The sequence below is a fragment of the Papio anubis genome, chromosome 15, assembly GCF_008728515.1.
Source record: "Papio anubis isolate 15944 chromosome 15, Panubis1.0, whole genome shotgun sequence".
Taxonomy (NCBI): domain Eukaryota; kingdom Metazoa; phylum Chordata; class Mammalia; order Primates; family Cercopithecidae; genus Papio; species Papio anubis.
The window spans coordinates 15,103,868-15,126,687 of record NC_044990.1 but is presented as its reverse complement, the minus strand read 5'-3'; the positions used below and the strand labels follow the sequence as shown (position 1 = coordinate 15,126,687).

General features: G+C 39.3%; 1 protein-coding gene and 1 long non-coding RNA gene across 3 annotated transcripts in view; one reads left to right on the top strand and one right to left on the bottom strand.

Annotated features, from left to right (window-relative positions):
- The first annotated feature begins 1,807 nt into the window (after positions 1-1,807).
- The window catches only part of SPART (spartin), a 59,412-nt gene continuing 38,399 nt past the window's right edge, over positions 1,808-22,820 (top strand). Inside the window, exon 1 of the mRNA XM_009191774.2 lies at positions 1,808-1,901. The gene's annotated coding sequence lies outside the window, so the exon portion shown is untranslated. The remainder of the gene's footprint in view (positions 1,902-22,820) is intronic.
- LOC103879170 lies at positions 1,926-11,476 on the bottom strand. 2 transcript variants are annotated; one of them, XR_004178657.1, is made up of 5 exons: positions 11,413-11,476; positions 6,379-6,483; positions 6,140-6,247; positions 3,627-3,772; positions 1,926-2,501 (listed from the first exon to the last, which is right to left on the bottom strand). It is a non-coding gene; the product is annotated as an uncharacterized LOC103879170 (long non-coding RNA). The 2 variants fall into 2 exon arrangements; XR_004178656.1 differs by lacking the exon at positions 1,926-2,501 and having other exon boundaries at positions 3,532-3,772.

Genomic DNA, 22,820 nt, shown 5'->3' with positions numbered 1-22,820 from the left:
AAAATCAGTTACAATTTTTATTTCATACAAATAACCACTCCTTCCTCTTTATGTGCCATACCATACACTTCCCAGAATAATTTATTCTATAGATCTCTCTCAGAAGATAAGAACCTGAGAACACATTGATTGTCAAGGAGAATTTATTGAAAAACATTTCCTATAGTTAGTATAAAGTTGTTCTATGTTAACAAGAACTGTCTACCCAAATATCATGAAATAAATCTGTTTACAGAATCCTTTCTTCTACAATCTCAGGCTCATATCCTGCTTAAGGCAAAGATGGAAACTTGGTACAACTACATTATACTGCATCTCTATTAGCATTAGCTAAATGCACTGCAAAGGCTCCACCTTGTTACCCTGACTTGAGTGGCCTCTCTTTCATTGTGTGTGTGTGTGTGTGTTTATGTGTGTGTGTTCTGGGCATGCAGAATTTCTGGCAAAGAGTTTTAGATCACAATGGCTGGGGGATTAAATGAGAATGTGTGTTGGTGGGAGTTCTTAATCTGACATGAAAATGAAACTAAACAAAGGGAAAATGTCATGCTAGATGTTAAAATGCAAGTTTTACAGTGGTTTGAGATACTTTCAACGAAATAGTCAAGGGAACCAAGAAATCAGGAGGCAATCAGTTAGGAATAGATGGAAAGCGTTTTGACATAAGGAAAAATGCCACGCCACCTCAACTTGGTGACAACTGACAATCAGTAGAGAGAAGAAACTATGGCCTGAGGCACATCATGACTTTAAGGGATTAGAGAAGAATATACATTGGAGATTCGTGTACTGTACATATACACATACAGAACACACATACATAGAGAAGATACACACAGAACACACACTGGAGTCTCTTGGAAGCTGTGCTACAAAGCAGTGTTTTTCAAAGTGTGGTCCCAGACCGGCAACATCCGTATTACTTGGAACCTGTAAGAAATGTTAATTTTGGGACTCCACATCACCTAGTAAATTAAAAACTCTGGGTTGATGCCCAGCAATATGCATTCTAAAAAATCTTTCAGGTGATTCTAATGCCTGCTAAAGTTTGAGAACCACTGGAATTATGTTTCAGTTAGGCTTTCATTTCTAGCTGCTTCATCTACATGCAGGGTGTGTGTGTATGTGTGTGTGTGTGTGTGTGTGTTTTATGTGTCTAAAATTTTTTTAAAGGATATTAATCTTTAAATTTTTGCTTGGTTTAATCTAGTGGTGTTAATAGAAGAAATAAGAAACACAAAAATGGGGTCAATAAGTAGAAATAAGTAAGCTAAAATGACAGGAAAGGGCCAACAGAAACACAAATAATTTTTTATTTTCTCTTTCAGAGTCAAGTGTGAGCCCATTGAAATTCTACTGATGTAAAAAGCGTATTTGTTTTCATTTGGAAGGAGCCTTCGGAACCTCTGCTGCCACCTTCTCATTTTACAGATGAGGACCTGAAAGGGGGAAGGTTTTACTGACCTGCCAGGTTAGACGGCAAGTTCCTGACGCTGGGTCTGAGGAAGAGAGATCTCAGGTAAGAGTTTAGATTGAGTAGATATTCTTGGTTTGGGAGAAAAATATGGGCTTATCCACATTTTTTGAAGTTATGTGAATCATTTAAATTGTCTTCCCCATCTCCTGGCTCCTGCCAGAGACTGGTGCTAAGATATGCATGACTGGAGGAGCATAGGCTCTCTTGGGAGGCGACTGCCCAGCAGATGGATCAGCACCGCAGACCGTGGCCCCAGCTGCAAGGCTGCCTTTGCCAGAAGAATGAAAGAGTCTTTTCACTCTTGTTTCCTCCCTCCCCATGCCAGGCTCAGCACCAGCACCAGCCCCCACCTTCCATCTGTGCATGCTCTCTTCAATCCTGGAAGGAAATCATAAGTGATTTGCCCCAAAAGGATTGCTCTTGAGTGAGTAAAGAGATAAACTTTCTTATAATTATTAATCACTACTGTTTTATTTATGCTCTATAATAACCCTCCTTCTTTCAGAAGGTATTCGGCGGGGCTGGAGGAGCTTTATTTTTAAGGGCTGGTTATCTGTCCCATCCCCGACCAGGCCTCAACATCATCAAAGTTCTGTTGTGTATTTTAAACTTAACAGAAAGTTCAATTCGACAGAAAGGCAAAGGTATGAAGAGCCAGGCCTGTGATCTCCATGGCTTCACTCTTCCTAGTGTGGAGTTCACTGCCTTGCACACCATGAAGGCTCCATAAATATTTGGTGGATTACTGAGTGAATGTGAGAGGGCAATGAAGGAAAATGGCCACATAAAACAGACAAAAGAGAGAGCTCCTGAGAGTTGATTGCTTTGTTTATTACTTTACCTGTAGGAGTAAAGGCAGTCAGTGGGCATTGAATCATGTTAAAGTTGCCCTAAAGTAAAGGATGGAAAACCGGATCCTTATGTATTTTCAAGCCTAGGCAGAGATATCTTCCTGTGTTTTCTTGGGGGAAAGTACGTTGGCTTTGGAGATGCTCCAAACCAGATTCCAGGCAGTTGTCAGCAGCTGGGATAAATCAGTTATGGTTCCAGATTAAAATTTAAACTGAGAGCTGACAAAAAGGCATTGATGAAACCACAGCAGAATTTGGAGACAAAATTGTATTAAATGCCATCTTAGACCTTAGACGTCTGCTAGTACTAAGATCATTATATATGATTAAGAAGAGTATAAGACTAATATATCAGTTATAGGACATTTAGGAGTGCATTGCAACACTCCTAATAACTCTACTATTTTTTCAACTATAGCTTCTGATACAGCTTTTAAGGGACTAAATGAATTAATACACGTTAGCTTTTTTCATTTTGCGTGGCCTCTTGCTGTTTAAAGTTTTATAAAAAGTGAAATACATAAGATGATGATACTTGGAAGAAAGATGGGAGGCAAATGACCCTGGAAGAAAATCAATAGCTTATGACAAAAATCACATTATTAAAAGAAAATGTTCTGCAATTTTTAAATTTATTTTTTATTTTTTGAGACAGAGCCTTGCTGTGTTGCCAGGCTGGAGTGCAGTGGCACGATCTCGGCTCACTGCAACCTCTGCCTCCTGGGTTCAAGCGATTCTCCTGCCTCAGCCTCCGAGTAGCTGAGATTACAGGCACGCACCACCACACCCAGCTAATTTTTGTATTTTTAGTAGAGACAGGGTTTCACCATGTTGGCCAGGATGGTCTTGATCTCCAGATTGTGAACCGCCCACCTCAGCCTCCCAAAGTGCTGGGATTACAGGCGTGAGCCACTGTGCCCAGTTACCTTATTTTTCAAATTGTTATATTTGTGCTCAAAAAACATAGAGTGCAATATATTAAGATTTTTAATGTTAGCTCAAGTAATGACTGATTGGAAAAATGCAAGACATATCTGTAATACTGATAGCCTCACTTCCCTTAATACTGAATTTACCCATAGTAACCTACTGATTAAATCAACAAGGTATCTTAAGTTCTAGTTAACAGTATGACTTGCATGCAATCTACTAGGAAAGGCAGCTTTCTATTGGTAGGGTTTTTCGTTTTTATTTTAATAAGGAGGGGTAATAGTATATTGGCTGGAGAATCATTGAAATTGTGGAGAATAGTTACTTCAGTGATTGATAAACATGATCTCAACACATTCGCTCTGTACCTTTTGTAATGGTCCTTCTTCCTCAAAAGCCTTCCAGATTTGTTTGTGTTCATTTGGAAGCTCATTTATGCCTGGTTTGGGCAAAGAACACACCTGTGTTGTTGTTTATTCCTGTATCCTCAGCAGCTCATATAGCACTTCACATGCTGGAAGGGAGAAAGGAATGAGCAAATGAAAGAATTTACTTTTTGTTGACATGTTTAAAATATGCTTGACTGTTTCCTTGAAAGAAAAATGATAAGCCTTAAAGTTTTATAGTCACGATCATTTTACCAGGGGCAAAGGTTTACTAATATTAATGTATGCATATTGAATCCTTTTCTTGTTTATATTCAGCCCTAAAGCATGTTGCAATGAGAATAGGGAACACACAAATAAATTGTGTGCCTTAAATTTGCAGAGGCAAATGACTATCCATCGTATGCTGAGAATATATAATTTTTGAAAAGCTTAGGAAAAAATGATTTTAATATTTGTGTCTATTACTATATTTAGACCAAAACTCAGACATATTTTAATTGAACTAGAGGACGCTGTGCCAGATGACTGAATCATCACACAGTGAGTGAGAATGTATCACTGGTGAATAGAAGCCCTGCTTCCCGCTCACTTGCTTAGCTAACAAGGCTGGGAATACACTGCCATCTACCTCCTTGTTTGCTTCATATCTTCTGTTCCAAGAGAAGTTTACAAGGCTTTTTTCATCTCAACTTAATTATTTTAAGATTTTTTTTTAATGGTTTTAAGGAGTGGAGAGTTTATTAGGCAAGAAGGAAAGGGTAAGAGAGAAGGAAGAAGCTCCCCTGTACAGAGACAGAGGGAAGGGGTCTCCAAAGCCAAAACAGGAGGTTCCCACCTTGCCACGGATACCAGCCAGGTATACATGCAGATGCTGGAGGAGGCGGTGTTTGATTTGCATAGGGCTCAGGGGATTGGTTTGACTAGGCATGTCATTCATGAAGCCTATGAAAAAGCTGGCCCTCCCACCCTACCCTTTTAATATGCAAATACAGGGTGCCATGATTTTCTACACATGTGAGGACATGTGGGGGCGGCCATGTTGCCAGGAACATGTGGGGAAAGGGCAAGAAGGCCTCCACGTTGGGGTGGACCCAGTTTCTAACGGCCGGCATTTGCATATCAAAGGTTGCTGACCTGGCTCTGAGAGCCGGGGCTTTACAGGAAACTTTTCTGGAGATGCTTTAAAAACCGAAAACCTCCCAAGAACCCCTTTTCCTACAACACTCCCCACTGTGGAGATGCCACACTACCTGCTAGCAGTTAGTGGGTTTGGGGGAGCGACTCTTTCTGGCTACTTCCTGCTGAAAGGGGGTGTTGAATGGGTAACAGCAGCTAGCCCTCCTCCTGGGGTAGATCTAAGAGTCCTCAGAAGAATGGCGGGTCCATGTGTGGTTCAGTTTACAGCACCAGTTGGAGTTTGATTGCTTCAGTCTGATTACTGAATTTCCCTTCTCGGCGCATGCACTAAAATGATTGGGCCCTGATGAGTGGAGGAACACCACAGTTCTTGGTCCTCATGCCGGTTTAGATAAAATGACACAGGCACATGTGGGATGGTTTTAAGGAGTGGAGAGTTTAATAGGCAAGAAGGAAGGGAGAAGACAGAAAGAAGAAGCTCCCCCATTCAGAGACAGACGGAGGGGGGGTTCCAAAGCCGAAAAAGGAGGTCCCCCAAGATTTTTATAAATGCTTGTATTTTCAGACTCTTATAAACTAATGATTTTTCAGAACTCAGCTGCACTCAAAATTTCAACTGAAAAGTGAGTTGAGTATCAGAAATGGAGTCAGTACTTTGCACATAACAGGTATGCAAATATTTGACTGATTCATTGAAACTGCTGAACCAGAAAATCATTTCTATGGAGGCAGGAAGTTGAAATAGGGAGAGAAATATAAACTTATCTTTGAATTAATGAGGAAGTGTAGAGGATAGAGGGAGGTATACCAGGTAAGGATGGTGGTGCTAATGGTGTTAATAGTAGGGTGATAATTTTGATAGACAGACAGGACAAGATTCCATGGAATGTCTGACATTTGAGATGGATCTAATAAGCAAAGAGTTGTGAAATATAAGGTCTGTTCCAGAAGAGCTGAAAGTGTGGCACAGCTGGAGAATAGAAGATGTAAAGAGAGAGAAGAAAAAGAGGCGGGGCTTAGTAGGGAAGTCGGACCAGATTTTATGGAGGGCCTTGAACTTCTTTCTAAAGTATTTAGGTTTCTCCTCCAGGCACTATGGAGTCATTCAAGGTTTTTAAGCAGGAGAATGAAATGAACAGATTGTGTTTTAGAAAACCCCGGTCACAGATAGAGAAAGCGTTAGCTTAGAGAGACCAGAGAGAGGAAGCTACTGCAGGAATCCAGGTGAGAAATGATAAATCTGAGAGTGCTGGTGGTTGTGAGATGTGTAAAGACATTTTGAAGGTTGAATCTGCAGGATTTGGTGGCTGGCTCTGTATGAGAAGGGGTAAAGAGACCAGAAGATGAGCTCTTACCTCCAACATGCTGGGCACTCTAGAGCGAGGCAATGGGTCTTTAGTCCACCCAAGCATATCACAAATATTCACAGCTTGCCTGTTCCATTGCAGACGTTGTACTAGATGCTGGAGCAATGGAGATAAAAAAAGATACGGTCATTGTTCTAAAGGCATCTACAAGTATATACACATTAAAATTCCTCATCCTTACATAGTCAAAAAACTAGGGATGAAGTTGGACAAATATTTCAACATACATGACCAATATCCTTCATCTATGCTCCATAGAGAAGTGGGTAGGTCTCAATAGGAAGTTTACAGGAGAAGACATCCAGGAGGAGAGACTTGGCTTTCCTAGTAATCTAAGAGATTTGCAAAAACAAAACAAAAAGAAAAACATTTTGGAGAAAAGTCTGGAAGATTAATAAACATGAAAAAGAATAACAGTAACATAGTAACATATCCCAATTTTATACACTAGAACACACACACACACACCCCCACACACAGCAGGAAAAATGAAAAGTATATATACTATACACTTAATGGTGGTTCATCCCAAAAAATGGGGCCACAGATCTGGTAGTTTTTACTCAATTCTTTGTGCTTTTTTTTTCTTTGCATTATATGTTTTTTTTTTTTTTTTTTTTTTTTTTTTTTACTTTAACCATCTGTTGCTCCTATAAGCTAAAAATAACCAATAATGCAATTTCTACTTTGGATAAAATGATAGAGTGCAGTGTGTAGAGGAGATGGGAGAACAGCAGTCCTGGCAGCAGAAGGGCACATAGAAAGGAGTAGGAAGTGGAAGTGTGGGGCACTGGCGGGAGCCCCTAGCAGTTCAGCATCATGCAACCTCCAGTGTCACAGGGGACAGCCAGGGAGTCATGCAAAAACAGTTTAGCTCTTATACTAAAAGAGACCAGGAACCAGTGATAGCTTTGGATCAGGAGAGAGACATGGCCCTGTGTGCAGATCCCTCTGGGGTCATTGTGGAGAATGGACGAAGGGGGCTGATTAACAGCAGAGAGGTCACATAGGAGGCCTCTGTTAAAACACAGCAAGAGGTAATGAGGCCCCTGTGACAGGAGGACCTTGGTCAAGTTAACTTTTGCAAACTTTGTGTTCCTTGATTGTCTCACTGTAAAATGGCAAGAAGAATAGCATTTATCTCAAAGGCAGATAGATTATGAATCTAGTGAAGGTCAATTTTCAGGGCCCCTCACTTGCACTAGCCCAAACATTTCCCTTGATAAATACTAATTCTAATATTTGTAACCTCCTATTCTTTTTCTTTAATGGGACAGGAAACTATACGAGTTTCAGGCTTCATGAAACTTGGATTCCTTTCTGACAAAGTGTGGGACTGCCATCAGAACAAAGTGAGCTGATCCCTCGAGCGGGTGTGGGACAGTATCCGGCACACGTACCTGCTCTAGGAGTGTTGGCTGTTTTTATTATGTGGAGATGGATTAGGGAGACTGGATGCTTCTAAGGTGATCCCTGGGAATTCTGACTTGGACCACAAAGTGTTAATCCCTCAAATAGAGATTATTTAGTTTAAAAATGAAGGAATACAGGTTCAATTTTGGCTATGTTGGAGCTCATGGGACAAAATAGTCAGTGGGTGTCCGGAAGTAGGCCAGGAAATGGTGAGGTATAGAGCTCAACAGAGGTTAAGGTTATACATTTGAGAATTATCCAAATAGAAAAGATAGTTACAGTCACCATTACCGATAAGAGGGCCCAGGGACAATGTGGAGAATGAAAACGGAATAGTGTTCAGGAGAGAATCCTGGAGAACACCAACTTTTAGCAATCAGGAAGATTGTGATGGTGGTTACATAAATCTAGATACAGATATGTAAAACTTTATACTACTGTATACCCTCCCCCACCCCAAAAAAAGAGTGCGTGTAAAAACTGGTAAAATCAAAATAAGGTCTGTAGTTTAGTTAATAATACGTACCAATGCTAGTTTCCTGATTTTCATAATGTACTATGGTTATGTAAGGTGTTATCTTTGAGGAAAGCTGGATGATGTACACTCAAAACTATTATTTGTGCATCTTCTTATAGTATTTGTTTCAAAATAAAAAGTAAAAAACAACAACAACAACAACAAAAAACCCAACGGGCTGCAACACTATCACTGCTGAGACCTTGGCCATGTCCATTTTGGCAGAGCTGATTCAGCATTGCCAGATAATTCAGAATTAAATACCGAGCGCTGATATTATTTCACGGCTATCTTGAGCAGTAATCTAATTTCAGGCTAATTTCAAAAGAATGTGACCAACTGCACAAACTAAAATAACTGGGACATTCTTGCCAAAATCTGTCTCCAGTCAATAAAAACCCCAAATCTTTATGGGGGGAAAAAGGATCAAGCAAAGGCAGAGAAGGGTAGATGGGAAAATTCAGAGAAGGGGGAGGACCAAAAGGCAGCAGCTCAGCATTTCTCTAGAGTTCAGAGAGAGACAGCAAGAGAGAGATGCTTATTTAACTCAACACCTGATTTATTCCCAAACACTAGGAAAGAGAATTCCATTTAATTCTCACACTGTCATAGAAAAAGTAAATAGGGAAAAATAAAATCAACTAGAAATCATTTTGGTTGTTATTGTTTTCAGAAAAAAAGAATCATTACTAATCTTTAGACTGATCCTATTCTCACAGATCATCAGGCAGATACAAGGACTGTTTGAAACACTTTCGTTCCATGCCACTCAAAGTGTGGTCTGTGGACCAGTCCCTTGGAGATTTCCAGAAATGCAGCCTCTCAGGTGCCATCCTAGACCTATTGAATCAGAATCTGTATTTTTTAAAAATATTCAGAGGATGTGTATGCATGTTAAAGAGTGGAAAGCCCCGATTTAGCCAATCCTGCCTTTCTACCGTGTTGATAATCACCAACAGAAAATTAGTTAATACAGAAGACAACTGCTGCTAGCATTTTGGAAAATAATCTTACATAACCAAAAAGAACAGTAGAATAAAGTATAAATTTTTAGAGTCTCCTAGGAACAAAATTTCATTAAAAAAAAAAGTCTCCTCCACATTACAGTCTGCTTTCTTGCTGTTGGTTTTGGGCTAGCAGCTGAGGGGCAGCAAGCTGTGGGCTATCTTAGGCACCAAGCCAGCCCTGAAGGTTAGCCTGGTGGAGGAGCAGGGCCCACACCTGACCGAGGCCATAAGCTTCCTCTTCACTGTGGTACGGAAGCCACCTGAGAAGGTCTGGATTTATGTAGAGCACACAGGGGAGAAAGAAACTAGGGATTCTGCATCCTAAGAGCAATGTCTTATTCAGAGCATGATACTGAAATGCACTTTTTTCAATAACTGAGTCACTCCTGGACAGGTTGCTTAACAAAGATGTAGTGAATACATGTAATCAGCTGTGACTATTTAGATCTGGGTACAGCCACACCCCTTCACAGCTGGTCACCTCCTGAGCCTCTGTTTCTTCTTCCGTAAGATGGTTTTTTAATTGTTGTTGTTTTTTGTTTTGTTTTGTTTTGTTTGAGATGGAAGTCTTGCTCTGTCGCCCAGGCTGGAGTGCAGTGGTGCAATGGCAGCTCAGTGCAACCTCCACCTCCTGGGGTCAAGCGATTCTCCTGCTTCAGCCTCCTGAATAGCTGGGATTACAGGCATGTGCCACCATGCCCGGCTAATTTTTGTACTTTTTGTAGAGATGAGATTTTGCCATGTTGCCCAGGCTGGTCTTGAACTCCTGACCTCAGGTGATCCGCCCACCTCAGACTTCCAAAGTGCTGGGATTATAGGCGTGAGCCACCACACCCAGGTGACATGGGTATTGCTTGCCTAGTGTCTAGTATAAGGACTGGAGTGATAATAATGCCTGTCTACAATGGAGCGTCCTAGGCATTGCTCAAGGTAATTTTTGCACAGCATGCTGAAAACCTTGAAACATTACACAGGCAGAAAAATCTTTTTATTATTGATATTCATGCAGTCAAGAATTTATCTTAAAACCAAAGAGCAAAAATATCAATTGTAAATATCAATAGAGATTACAATAGTCATCAGTAATAGCTTTCTTACTATAGTAAGAAAGAAAATTATAGTAGTATAATTAAAAATGTAAATAGTAGCAATAAATACTTAGTAAAGTTTAGAAAGTTTTCAGTTGCAATTATCCATCAGAATGAAAAGATGGTTTTAGAATGATGCAAAGGGGCCAGGCGTGGTGTAAGCACTGTGGGGGTCTGATACAGATTGATCACCTGAGGTCAGGAGTTGGAGACCAGCCTGGCTAACATGGCAAAACCCCATCTCTACTGAAAATACAAAATTAGCTGGGCGTGATGGTGGGCACCTGTAATCCCAGCTACTCAGGTGGCTGAGGCGGGACAATTTCTTGAACCCAGGAGGTAGAGGTTGCAGTGAGCCAAGATCATGCCATTGCACTCCAGTCTGAGCAACAAGAGGAAAACTCCTTCTCAAAAAAAAAAAAAAAATTAAAAAATTAAAAATAAATAAAAATAAAAATAAAAAGAATGATGCAAAGGGATTGAAAAAAATTATGTTAATGTTGCCTGAGATTTACAAACTACTTGATCTATTAGGTGAAACCACTTGAAAGTGCTGATAGTTGAACATTCATGTGATTCCACCAAATATCTGCATAACAGTGAGTTTTGAAAATTAATAGCAATTTCCTCTGGTGGTGCTTGTGTTTGAAAAATGTATGGATTCTATAATTCAAAACTTGTTTTATTTTAGAGAGTTCAGAAACATCCTGAAAAAGACACAGATTCTATTGACTATCTGAGGTTCTGCTTAATGTATTTTGTTCCCAAAAGTGGGAGGTAATACAGATGGCATGCATTTTTCAGAAGACTGGAATAAAAACAGGTATACAAGTTGGTTTGCTTCCACCTGGAAACAGTTACATTATATTAATGTTGAAATTGATACAGACAGCATTATGAGGTCAATGTGCAATATCGTTACACCATGAATTTTAGCTCCATGATAGTATGTCTGTGTCTAATGTGAGTATGAGAGAAATATCACAGCTCCCAAGACATTCCTGGACAGAGTTGTCTAACCATCACAGATTTCCAAGTTACTACGGAACGTTAGAGCCTGCATGGCATCTCAAAAGGTTCTTTGTCTATGGAGGTATTAAAGGACTAACTATCAAGAATAGAAAAGGGTCACTTTCTGGTGAAAGTAGTGTTAGAGTACTAACCTAGCAATATAAATATTGATGTGAAAATTCAGAGCTTGGTGGGGGAAGGGGGCAGGAGAAGAAGAATTCTTACCATATTTATGCAGCAAACTCTTATCTGGCAAGTTGATTCACTTGCATATATGGCAAAACACACGCCTTTAAAAATTTTCACAGATCTCTAAAAACAGAGAGAGTAAAACCCGAAGGGTAGTTATGACAGTGAAATGAGTTACTCTGTATACAAAGTGCCTAGCACAATGCCCAGTACTTGGGAGACGCTACAAATGCTAGTTCTTTCACTTCTTATTATTCCCATATGCATAATTCTTCTCTTCCCCATCTCAGTATGAAATAGTTCCTAGTGTCACACCTAGTTATCTAATCCCCAAATCTGAAAGACACTCTTAACACCTTCCTCTCTGCCTCATCCTCCTACCCCCAAATCCAGTGAACTTACTAGGGTAACTCTAACATTCATCATTCTAGAACTGCTGATTTCGTTTGACGTTTCCCTAATGGCAATGCAGGAATTTCCTCCAAAGATCAAAAATTTAAGTTTAAAAATTTATTTTTAATCCACCTGAGTGATTGCAGAATAAAATTCAGCATCTACTACGTTCAAATAGGTTTTTTTTTTTTTTTTTTAAACTCCCTCTTACATACTGTTTAGTGTTCCAGGCACTATTCTAAATACCCTATACATACTGGCTCATGAAGCAATTACTATCATTCCCCTGTTTTAGCAGTGAGGACACAGATGGCACAGATGAATACAGCAAACAAACTTGCCCAAGGTCACCAAGCTGGCCAGTGGCAGATCCAGAATTTGGACTCTGAATTTGAACAGCTGGCTTCAGGATCTGTACTCTTGACTACCGCCATCTGCTGTCTCTTGTGGAGTACAGAGCTTTGCATACATTATGTTATTTAATCCCAAATAAAATCCTATGAAGTTGTTACTGCTTTCTCAACAAGCCAAGTTAGAAATAAGCTTTGAGGGTAAGTGACTTGCCTAAGTTCATGTAGGTAAAGGTAAGACTGTTAGGACTCCAACAGTTGCATGTGATGGTCCATGGCATTAAGTGTATGTCTATATTTAGAGCTAACCTGAAGAGGTCATCTCTAGCCTTGGCAAATTACTCTTTTTTCTAACATGTTTCAGATTCTTCCAAAGTATATTACCTCTTGGGAACTGGATAACCACTAAGACACTGTGGTATAAGAAAAACATACTAAGGTTTTAAAGTCAAAGGCTCCAATTTAAATTACAGTTTTACCACTTACTAGTCACAAGACCTTGACCGCGTTATGTAATGTCAGTAAACCCCACTCCATATAATTTTGTGGGGGGAAGAGTTTAAAGACAATATAGGGAAACTCATCATGCTGAGCATACAGTATTCAACAGAATGTTAATTTCAATAAAATAAGAGTTCTGAAAACAACCTTTGAGAACCTTGGCTTTGTCTGATACTTGCTGTGGTTTGGAACATATTACATAAACTTTCTGAGGTTCTACTTCTTCATCTAAGCATAGCCACCTTATTCGTTCTTTGGGGGTGGGAGATGGTGAGATTGATGAATAAAAAACAGTCAGCAGAAGACCTTCCACTTGGCCCCCCAAAATAATACTTATTAGTCTTATTCCCAATTTAATTTTGCAGAAAAGTTAATGGGAACTATTTTTATCTAAAACAGTTAATCAAATTCCAAAAATGCTTTAACTTATTCTGATGGAGTAACTTATAGACTTGGCAAGTAGGCTTAATATACATGAGTTTGTGTGGGCTTGTTAAAATAGGATTTTCTTAGCATTTTAATTTCCACGTCTCCAGGACTGCATAAGAAGCACCCTGTTGTTATAATCAAACCTCGTGACTAAATACAGTTCAGTGATGCTCAGCTACGCTGTGATCTGACACTACAGGGACTTCTCTATATGTAAATTAAACTAAGGAAATATTTTGGATTGCAGAACTGATTCTTTTAAAAGAAACAAGGATTCTTAAGACCTACTTGTGTCCTGAATGAGAGTTTTTAAAATGGCCAACAGCTTCTTTTTGTCGGTAATAGTAATACAGTACCAATTGTTCGAGCCAAACTGGGACTATGAGAAAAAAATTGGTAAATTCAGCTTTCATTTCTCCTCTTCATATATTAGTCATGACAGCAACAGGTCTTTGCAGCTGTGTCAGGGAGATGATGGTTTTTCAAGTTAGTATTGCTTTACGAAAAAGAGCTTTATTTTTTAAAGAAACAGCAGCAATTAGAAATCCAAACATGCAAAAAAGACTAAGAAATAAAGACCATTAATAAAATGAATATGATTGAATAACAACCAAAAAAAGTGTTTCTGGGAAGAATCGTTTGAAAATTTTAACTGTAAAATATAACTGTTGGTGTATTTTTGCCAAATCTCATAAAATAGCAGGTTTTTCTTTTTTTTTCTATGAATAGTGACTTTGCTTATGAACCCTTTATGAACTGATGCATTTAAATCTGTTGCGCACTGTGTTCCTGGTAATCAGCTATAATATCACTTCATTTGGGCAATCAGGCTCGGATGGACCAGCTCCAAGAACTGAGAGTCCTGGAGCTGGAATTTCTGGGCCTTGATCTTTCCCTCCAAAACCTGCATATTGCCAGAAAAGTGTTAGCTGTCCTGGAATGGGAATCCTCCCAAGACAATCAAGGATGTTCCACAATGAATTCCTGGTGCTCGGTGGATTTTGCCGGCAATTCATCACATATTTTTCTTCTCGGCTGCCCCCATAAGTAATCTATTCATGAAGGGCTAGTGTCTGACTGATGATACAGTGAACCAGCACTAAAGATAGTCTCTTTATTCTTGTAATCCACAATTACATAGAATTTAAAAACTGAGAATACCTGAACGTAACCAGTTATTATTTTAATAATTGCTGTTTTGCCAAGGGGTTCTTTCACATTCCACTTAGAGGTTCCTTTTATAAAAAGACAAGCAGTGTTTAAACAGAAGTTCTGTGGGTATGACTTGCTGCAGGTTGCACAGCGGTAGGACCTTCCTCTTCTCCCCTGAATCCAATATTTCAGCAGGATCCTTACCAGGGGCCTCAGGGGCTTTTTCCAAGGTGGCCATACCTTCACATTCTTCTAAGAAAATGACTGTTTCCATCACCTCGCCTCTGTACCAGCAAAGATGACTTGTGCCTCCTCAGGAAGCAGGTCCCAGGTAAAGTCAACCACCCAACCTTGAAAATAACTGATTAGGTATCCATGGTTGTAAGAGCGGAAGCATCCATGCTCTGCCCCACTCCAAGGAGGGTTCTTAGCTGATGGTTACCTGGATCCCAATGGCAACTACAACCCTGAGAACCTAGGAAGTGCAGCCTTCATGAGGAAAGGGAAAGTTGCCTTTCTCAAGTGGAGGAAGAATATCTACATTAAGACATTCACAAATTGGTGGGGAAAATAGGTTTGAGGGATAACGATTAAAACTGTCTTTAAAAGCGCTTATCTTTACATTGCTTGAAATAAAACAAAGCACATTTAATACACAGAATAATAACATATGAAATATTTCGCAAATTTCAATTTAGTAAATAATGCACACTAACTTCCATGTATCCTCCCTTACTTATGTTGACAAAAAAGAGTCAAACTCTAAGATATTTGAAGAGATGTATTCTGGGCCAAATGTGAGTGACCATGGCCCGTGACACAGCCCTCAGGAGGTGCTGAGAACATGTGCCCAAGGTGGTCGAGGTGCAGCTTGGTTTTATACATTTTAGGGAGGCATGAGACATCAATTAAATACATTTAAGAAATACATTGGTTCAGTCCAGAAAGAGGGGGGACAACTTGAAGTGCAAGGGCTTCCAGGCTATTGGTAAATTTAAACATTTTCTGGTTGACGGTTGAGTTTGTCTAAAGACGTAGGATCAACAGAAAGGGCTGTCTGGATTAAGACAAAGGATTGTGGAAATCCAAGTTCTTATTTGCAAAGGAAGCCTTCAGGTAGTAGACTTCAGACAGAATAGGTTGTAAAATGTTTCTTATCATGCAGGGGTCTGTCCCACAGACCCTGACCCAATGACAGATGAATAAAGTACACTGACATACAGATATTCTGCTTTGCCAGTCCGGCTGAGCGTCCAGGCCGCTTACAGACTCCAAGCAGAGTGCTGTAAAGCATGGCCTCAACCAGCCAGCTAGACTCGTATTTATTCAGTAAAGATTAATTGACAAAGGCTTGAGTCAACACCACTAAGGGGTAATTGATACTGCAGACTTCCCGAGTCCAAGGCAATTAAGCACCCACAGTAGATCAAAAGTTAGTCTTAGAACCACATGAGTAAACAAGCTAGTTAGGTAAACTCTCCACATTTCTTTGTTTCTACTCTAATTTATTTAACTAAGGGGACATGGCTGCCTTCAGCCAAGTGCTATATGTAAAAGCCCTCAGGCCTTCCCAAAGGATTTGTGTATATTTTCTATAACTAAAATTTTTCCCACCAGCCTGACTGAACCCTCACATTATCAGACTTAAAGTCTGTGTTGATGTTAATGCCAAGGAGCTATCAGGTTAGTGCAAAGGTAATTGCGTTTTTGTTTTTGCCATTACTTTAACGAGAAAAACTGTAATTACCTTTGCACCCACCTAATAAAATGAGTCATGTTCGACCCCCACTTCCCAACATGGCCTGAAACAGTCTCTCAGGTTAAATTTTAAAAGAGCCCTGGCTGAGGAGGAAGTCCATTCAGATGGTTGGGGGGAACCTTAGAATTTTATTTTTAGTTTACACTTACTAGAAACTTCTCATGATTTTACACTTTCACAGTTTTATGAGATGTTTAAAAATTTGCTTTGTTGCAAGTAACATACATAGTAGGAGATATGTTGGCATGTCATTTTCTGTGCTGTTCCGATATTCCAAACCTTTATTTTTTTTCCGACTGAAAATAGCTCTCCTTTCCAGGCCTCACTGAGATTTCAGAGCAAGATTACATTACGTTGATATTGAAAACAGACATGACCTCTTGGGTGTTTCCCACATTTCCTTTCTGGCACTCAGAATTGTACAGAGTTAGTTCTGCCATGATAACTTAATACAAAATACATGTTGTAGAGCTAGGCATGGTGGTGCATGCCTGTAATCCCAGTTACTCAGGAGGCTGAGGCACGAGGATCACTTAAGCCCAGGAGTTTAAGGCCGTAGTGACCTATGATAGTTCCACTGCACTCCAGCCTGGCAACAAAGCAAGGTGCTGACTCAAAAAAGAAAACCAACAACAAAAACACAAAGTATGTGTTGTGAACCCACATACCCACATCTGTTCTAAAGATCACTGTGACTCCATCATCAAGCAATTGCCTGATGCAAAGCAGGTGCTTAATAAATATTGTTTGAATGACTGAATGAATACAATCCTAAAAAGCAGACTTACTTTATCAAGATTTTTGTTGTAAACATTTCTACTTTCACTTTGTCTTCTTTACTTACATTTTCTGTTTCTAGGTCTAGTTTCCTCTTCAGCTATTGTTAAAACTATGCCAAAACTGAAATTTGTTTTCTTGTGAAAAAAGATTAAAGAAGTAAATCCACACAGAGTAGAACTGGCTATAAAGTAGACATACAGTTGGAGAATTAATCATGGGTCTCCAAGACCATGCTCAGAAGTGACAGTTCACTAGGAGGACTCACAGGACTTAGGAAAGCAATTATACCCACAGTTCTGGTTTATTACAGCAAAAGAATATACATTAAAATTAGCAATGGGAAAAGGTGCATGGGGGCGAAGTCCAGGAGAAAACAGGCACAAGCTCCAATGTATCCTCTCCCAGTGGAGTTGCACAGGCATGCTTAATTCTTTTAGCAATGATGCAGGACAACATGTGCAAAGTGTTATTAATCAGGGATGCTCTCCTGAGCCTTGGTGTCCAGAATTTTTATTGGGGGTCCACCTTATAGGCATGCAGTGCCTGTAGGGTTGACCTCGGCAACTGAGATTCTAGCTCCCACAGGCAAAAGGCATAAAAAAAACCATTCTTATCAGAACAGAATATTCCTCAAGTGCAGAGGACAGTCCTGAAGACCAGGCCTTTCTTGGGACAGTGCAGGGTCTGAGCAGTCAAGGTCTGCTAAGTTATTCACCTTTTCCTGGACAGAGAAAGATTACTTATTTAAGGAAGGGATGGTCATAGTGGAACATCTTATGATGTAGAAGAAAACTCCTTCATGCTTCTTTTGTTACAGTCCTCTACCTACAAAGGACATCAAATAGAGATCGTTAATCAACTAATTGACTGATTAAAACATGACATAGGTTTTCTTTTTAATGACATGGCTTAAAGGGGGGAATAGAATTTAATCAACCAGCCGTCAATCTGATAAAATAGATCTAACCCAGTGTCATCTAAGGTCACTCACTCTACTTCATAAAGTCTGTGAGAAAGAAAGAAAGCATCCTTTGACATTTGGAACAGGCCTAGCTTTCCAGGTGTTGCCAGGAGCTGGCCTGTTACCTCTATCTAGGCCTTGGAGTTACCCAACTGAACATAAACAATTCTCAGAACGTGCACGTCAGACAAGACCACCCTGTGACTATTGAAGGATCAAGACAAAAACACAACCACTCTGAAATCATGTCTGAACAGAGTATATGAATGTTGTTAAAACCACAAAAATGACCAAACATCTGCCTATCTTGGCTAACACGAGAGACTGCTGCTTCTTTCCTAATTACAGGTTTGGTGTGGCTCTCGTCTTCCCTCCTAGATAAGGTTTAAAATTCCCAGTCATAGAATTACTCCTGATTCCTGACAGCGCCCAATCCAGAGCAAAGCCCAGTTCTTCACACCAATTCAAAATCACCTAACACAAGCCCAAGTGCTATAATAGGGCCTTTCTAACACCCTTTTACTGAGATGTCTCCTGACTCCCTGTGGTGTGTTCTCCCTCACTTCAATGAGTAATAAACCCAGTTTACTAAAACCTCCGGTGTATTCTTGGTTGTATTTGGCTGGAAGGCATTGACATTTGCTTTGAGCTTCCATTCCCACCTCTCATAGAAAATCTAATGCCTTCTTCAAAATGTCCAACGGTCTCCCCAGGGGCTTCCAGTCTCGAGGACATCTTTGGCTCTGAGCCTTTCCTTTCCCTAAGGAGTTCAGTTCATGGGTTCTCTCAGCACCATTCTTCGTCTCATTCTTTACATGTTTGTCTTGCTCTGTACCATGTAAACAAGGTGAATGGTGAGCCTTTTTCCTACATTTCTAGACAAAGCAAAACAAAACAAGACAAAACACAATTTTTTTTTTTTTTTTTTGGCAAACTGCTCTAAAGTATTCAGAAAATGTAGGCTTCATACAGCACAACAGCAAAAGCAACCTCAAATATAAAATTTGGAAACTTCGTTCTGAGTCTTTTGTCAATCTATCATGTTACTTGGCTTTTCCTCTCTTCTCAATTTTTTATTTTCTATTTTTGAGACAGGTTCTGGTTCTGTCACTTAGGCTGGAGTGCAGAGATGTGAACATGGCTCACTGTAGCCTCCACCTCCCAGGCTTGAGAGATTCTCCCACTTCAGCCTCCTAAGTAGCTAGAGCTACAGGTGTGTGCCACCATGCCTGGCTAATTTTCAATTTCTTTTTTGTTTGTTTGTTTTAGAAACAGGATCTCCCCGTGTTGCCCAGGCTGGTTTTGAACTTCTGGGCTCAATTGATCTTCCTACCTCAGCCTCCCAAAGTGTTGGGATTACAGGCGTGAGGCTACCACACCTGGCCTCTTCTCAGTTTTCACTGCTTCTCATTCCCTACTCCATTTGTGCAAATCTTGGCTCATTTGTAATGTAGTGACAGTATTACAAAATGCTGTGTAAGTATTCTCTCATTTATTTGTCTGATTTTGCCTGTGTCCTTGGGGACCCGTCTTGAATCTAGGTGGCTTACCAATGTATTTTCCTAAAGGAATGCAGTTCTTAGAAGAATTTTGGTGTCTGGTTTTAAATCCCACTCCACCGCTCTGTTATATATATATAATAGAAAATAAGATAGCCAACCCATTAGCCTATTTATAACATAATATAAAAAATACAATTTAGCTAGTACAAAGTCAAATTAGGTTACTAAGAAATGTTAAAGAAATTGTTTTCCATTTTTAATCAATAGATTGCCCATCATCCACTATATTTGGTCTGTAAGAGGAAAGTTATACTTTACTAAGAACATCACAATTATTGATCTTTTGTCAAATGCATGCTTTTCATATAATGTAGAGTTTAAGAAAGAAAAATGTAATGAGATCACAGGTCGGAAACCTTATCTCATGTAGAACTTTTAGAACATTATTAAAACATTAGCCCTCAACATAATGTACTCACAAGGAGTTTTAGTTTACACCGAGTCATCCCACTGATTTCAACATGAGCTTGAAGCAATTAGGTTATATCATTAGTGATAACCTAAGTTCACTTCATGAGATGGATACCCTGACATCTAACTCAATTCATGGCTAAAGTAATTTGGACATTTCTCATTTTAATGATATTCATCATTACGTGATACACTCTCTGGGTTTTCTAATACCCACTGACAATATGATATAATAGATGAAAAGAAAAAATAATATATTTTCAGCATGTGAATAAAAGAAATAAGAACCTGAATGAAATTGAATCTAGTATAATTTATGATGAAACTTTTAGCACATTCATCTAACTAAACTACAGGCTTCTACACAAAAGTCTTTGGCATAATCACCCAGGATTTGTAAGTATAATGGATACTGCATGCCTAAAACCCAAATAGGCATATATCATTCCTAAAGTCCATTAACAAGTAGATTTTTCTTCTGAGAACATTTATGATACCAAAATAATGGTATGTATATACTACTGTTTTATTAATGGCACTGTGACAGGGTTATAATAGTATTCATATTACCATTTTTTGTACAGTGAGATAAATTCTATGCCAAGAGAAAACAACTTCATCAATCTTAAGGAAGACAATTAGACTTTAAAAAACATTCAGATTTGCTTAGAACCAAATTGCTCTTTGCTAATCATTAAAAAATATCAGCAAGAAGAGAAGAAATTCATATATTACTACCAATATTTATTGAGTGCAAACTTTTTTTTTATTTTTTCAAAATTAGAGATGAGGTCTTGCTTTGTTGCCCAGGGTGGTCTTGAACTCTTGATCTCAAGTGATCCTTCTGCCTCAGCTTCCTAAAGTACTGGGATTACAGGTGTGAGTTGCTGCACCTGGCTTGAGTGCCAACTTTAAATGAGTTACTTCAGTTAGTTTAGGTAACCACCCTAATGAGGCAGATTCTATTATCACATCCCTGTGTTACAGGTGAGAAAACAGGCTCAGAGTGTTTAAGTGGCAACAACTGTGAGATGAAGGTGGCTTCAAACTTGGGCTCTTGGATTCTAGAACTAGTGGTTCCAGACTCTCCACTGCAAGTATGTGATGTAAAAATATTTGACCGGGGTATGCATACCCCTGGAGGTACGCAGAAAATTTACAGGGGTATAAGATAATCAATATCCAGATCTTAATTTCTTATGTGCTATTTCCTACTATCTTTTTTCCTACTCCTCTTTTCACATTAAAACTTCTCCCACTTTACGCAAGAAATACACAGCCCTCGGCTCCCTAAATCTTCCTCTGGTGCATTACCCAGGGGTAAAAGCCCCAACAGTGCCAAGATTTCAAAATATTGTTCTCTTCTATAATGGTATGATGGTAATTTTCATTTAAAGACCTCAGCCACAATTATTCACTATTGTTAGAGAATTATTTTTTTAGAAGGATCTGGTGAGAAAAAAAGACTAGGGCGATAGGTCAGAAGTTAAGTGATAGCAGCTGGTCTTTAGCGAATTATTCCTATCCTGAGATGGCCAAGTGGAAATGACCAAGTCAAATCTCCTTGTAAACACGCAAGGTATATTCTGGTGGAAAGAGAATGGGGAGTCCTTGTCTATGAAATGCTTTTTAAAGCAGGGTACACCTGGTCTGTCTAGATGGCCTATGGTAAATAAACCTGGAACTGATGGATATATTGGAATGGCCCAGTGGAAAATGTCAGTCTCCAGCATATAATTATTTCAGTATAAAATGGAGATAGCTCCTGACTGAAAGAGCTCCATCTGTGTAAGTGTTCACTGGCACAGTTTACTCAGAGACCTCACCTGCTAGATCTAAGCCAGAATGTGTTCTCAGGAATTCGGGTAAGCCCTGGGGAGCTGGGTTAGTGGTTTTGGATGTTGCCATTATTTCCTTGTGACTGGGTAAAAGCTCTGAATCTTGTCAATCTGATTTGACAATCCAAGCCTTGTTTTATTTCAGTAAGATATATTAAATGTTAAAAATGGCTTTTTACATGTTTCCAAATATAAGCAATTATTTTCTGCTAATCTCAAGCCCCCCTTTGGCATAAGCAGATCCAAGTTTTGTGATGCTTGCAGCTTTCACAGTTTGAATCACCTTCTGAAGGAAAACAATAAAAGTGAATTTAAAAATTACTAATTTTAAAAAGCTGATGAATACTACAGATACCACAAAATCCAGAAAAGTAACATCATTCTATTATTCAGGTGCTCGGCACATCCCATAATACTTTTTCCCACCTTTCTTGACTATGCTGATTGCTTCTTCATATGAAAATGACCTGTTGTCCTGAACCCTTGATGAACTCATTTATTAGTTCTAACAGTGTTGTAGTAAATTCTTTAGGGTTTTCTATATATAACAAGTTTGTGTATAGAAATTCTACATGTTTTAAACACATTCATCTTTATGGCTGTTGGAAAATTTTAAAATTGTATTTAAATGTATGTACTTTTTAAATGTAAATAAGTAGAGTAGACGACCAATAAAAGATTTTCTTTCTTGTTTTGGTGAGGGCAGGGAGGATGGGGTCTGGCTCTGTTGCCCAGGCTGGGGTGCAGTGACACAATCTCAGTCACTGCAGCCTCTGCCTCCCCAGCTCAGGTGATCTTCCCACCTCAGCCTCTGGAGTAACTGGGACTACAGATGTGGACCACCATGCTCAGCTAATTTTTGTGTTTTTTTGGTAGAGACGGGTTTCGTCATGTTGCCCAAGCTGGTCTCAAACTCCTAGGCTCAAGCGATCCTCCTGCCTCGACCTCTGGAGTAGCTGGAGTAGCTGGGACTACAGGCCACCAAGCCTGGCCAATATTTGCAAGACTAAAGAAATATTGGGATACAATTTCACAATATGGAATGGAAATACGAGTTCAAGAAGAAAAGAAATGATGTACAATTTCCTTCTGTTGAAAGCTTGTTCACAAAGTTTTAAAAATTGATGATGTTAGAGATTAAATAGGTATTTAGATTCCACTGGCTACATTTAAAAGTTACATACTTTTTATTTTAAAATGATAATTTACAATAAAACAGAAGTTGCTTCTTTTGTAACTATTTAAGTCAGATGAGAAATTGTGATGGTCAATCCAAAAATGTGGAAGTAAGAAAACAGTCACAGTCTT